The sequence below is a fragment of the Moschus berezovskii genome, chromosome 17 (assembly GCF_049115385.1).
Source record: "Moschus berezovskii isolate FMDL1 chromosome 17, NW_MosBer_1.0, whole genome shotgun sequence".
Taxonomy (NCBI): Eukaryota; Metazoa; Chordata; class Mammalia; order Artiodactyla; family Moschidae; genus Moschus; species Moschus berezovskii.
The window spans coordinates 36838694-36841564 of NC_142476.1; the positions used below are offsets into that span (position 1 = coordinate 36838694).

The 2871-nt window shown below is 37.0% G+C and overlaps 1 pseudogene; it reads right to left on the reverse strand.

Moving 5' to 3' along the window:
* Nucleotides 1–1927: 1927 nt before the first annotated feature.
* LOC129551841 (U6 spliceosomal RNA) lies at nucleotides 1928–2025 on the reverse strand (annotated as a pseudogene).
* Nucleotides 2026–2871: the final 846 nt, after the last annotated feature.

Consider the following 2871-nt stretch of genomic DNA (forward strand, 5'->3'; position numbering starts at 1 on the left):
AGAATCTGAGTTTACTTCTTTGCGTTTCATGACATAATGAAGTGGTTAATCTCATACATTTATGTTGAAGAAAACAGGTACCTTGACAGGAGCAAAAACTTTTTTTAAGTTTTTATTTTTTATTGGAGTATAACCAATTAGCAATGTTGTGATAGTTTCAGGAGAACAGCAAAGGGCCTCAACCATACATTTACATGTATCTATTTCCCCCAAATTCCCCTGCCATCCAGGCTGTCACATAATATTAAGTAGAGTTCTCTGTGCTATACAGTAGGTTCTTCCTGGTTACCTATTTTAAATATAGCAGTGTGTACACATTCATACCAAACTCCTTAGCTATCCTTCCCGACAACCATCCCCCCAGCAATCTTAAGTCCGTTCTCTAAGTCCGTGAGTCTGTGTAAGTTTATTTGTATAATTTCTTTTTAGATTCCACAGGTAAATGATGTCATACAATATTTCTTCTTCTCTGTCTGACTTACTTCACTCAGCATGACAAATTCTAGGTCCATCCATGTTTCTGCAAATGGCATTATTTCATTCTTTTTAATGACTGAGCAATATTCCATTGTATATATGTACCACATTTTCTTTATTCATTCCTCTGTTGATGAACATTTAAGTTGCTTCCATGTCTTAGCTATTGTAGACAGTGCCACAGTGAACACTGGGGTGCATGTATCCTTTCAGATCATGTTTTTAGGAGCAGATAATTTTAAAAAGAAGGAAAACAAGGCCAAAAAATTACATTAAAATATTTAGCCTCATTAGTATTCAATAACAATGAGATAATGTCTTTATCAAATTAATAAAAATTTTAAAAAAACAATAATGCTCAGAGTTGTTGAGGGTAGAACTGTATAATCTTACATGTGGCTAGAGGGAACATAAAAGGTATGACTTTTCTGGGAAGTAAAATATAAGAAAAATCTCAAAAATGAGCTGAGCATCTGATGTAGAATTCTATTTCTAATATTTATTTTGGGGAAATAAACAGAAGGGATACAGTCCAAAAGCTTGCAAGTCAGACACGACTGAAGCAACTTAGCATGAATGTTTAAGGCTAGATATAAAAGTTTAATAGTATTGTTTACAAAGCTGAAAATGTCTAAGAGTTAGTTAATGAATGTGATGATATTTCTATCCATTAAGACTGCAGTCATTTAAAATTATACCTATATGCATATCAGTTCAGTTCAGTTCAGTTCAGTCGCTCAGTCATGTCCGACTCTTTGCGACCCCATGAATCACAGCACACCAGGCCTCCCTGTCCATCACCAACTCCCGGAGTTCACTCAAACGCATGTCCATCGAGTTGGTGATGCCATCCATCCATCTCATTCTCTGTCGTCCCCGTCTCCTCCCGCCCCCAATCCCTACCAGCATCAGAGTCTTTTCCAGTGAGTCAATTCGTCACATGAGGTGGCCAAAGTATTGGAGTTTCAGTTTTAGCATCAGTCCTTCCAATGGACACCCAGGATTGATCTCCTCTAGAATGGACTGGTTGGATCTCCTTGCAGTCCAAGGGACTCTCAAGAGTCTTCTCCAGCACCACAGTTCAAAAGCATCAATTCTTCGGCGATCAGCTTTCTTCACAGTCCAACTCTCACATCCACCTGGGAAGAAATTCATAATACTAATAATAAAGTAGGTTCTGAAATAGTATGTATAATTTGACCTCAAATTTAAAAAAATTTTTAACTATAGACATGATGCTTACCCCTCAAGAAGCCCAAAATTTTAGCAGTGACAGAATTATGGATACCTATTCTGTCTTCTGATATTTTCTATTTTTCTTTAATAAAGATGTACTATTTATGTAACAATATTTTAATAATTGAAGCATAATCGATATACAATATCATATTTGTTTCAGGTGTACATCATAGTAATCATATTCATTGAAATGGTCACTGTGATAAGTCTAAAAAATGTGGAATGCTTCACAAATTTGCTTCCTCACACAGGGGCCATTCTAATCTTCTCTGTATCATTCCAATTTTAGTGTAAATACTGCCAAAGTAAGCACTGTAATAACATTTTAATGACTACTTTATGAACAGGAGTATTTCCACTCAAGGTTTTCTCTCCAAAGAATGAAAAAATCAGAATGCAGGAGTGTGAGGATGTCCAGAAGATGAAGCTGAATGTGAACTGCATGTGTTCAAGAGTCTAACTTTCAGGAGGAAAGTCTATCAGGAAAAACAATGAAGAACTCTTATACATGCTCCAGAAATGATTAATTCAGCTAAGTTTTTTTAGGTCATCATTTTCTGGCTTAAAAATTTCTTCATCTGGAGAACTACGCTTTCATAAATTTGGGGATATAGGATGAGATGGAGTGGGGAAATTCAAATATTTTCTGTCAGCAACTTTACTTCTGTCAGTGTTTATCTCATCACCAAGGAAAAATGGTTCACAATAGTCTTCAACCATCAGAAATATCTCAAGATTTCAAAAATACAGTAAGAACCATCATACAGATGCTTTTATAGCACCTTTCAAAATGTTAACATCAAACAGCATCTGTAATAACCCTATGCTGTGTTGTTAGTCGCTCAGTCGTGTCAGACTCTTTGTGACCCCATGGACTGTAGCCCACTAGGCTCCTCTTTCCATGGGACTTTCCAGGCAAGAATACTGGAGTGGGTTGCCATTTCCTTCTCAAGGGGATCTTCCTAACCCAGGGATCAGGCCCAGGTATCCTGCATAACAGGCAGATTCTTTACCACCTGAGTCACCCAGGGAACCCCATATAAGCTATATCAAAGCAGTGTGATTCATAGGTCGTCACGAAATGCAGGTTTCCAAACTATACACAAAAGTGTCTGTTTTAGCCAAGGTTCTCAGTAGCAGTAGTTAGAAACCAAG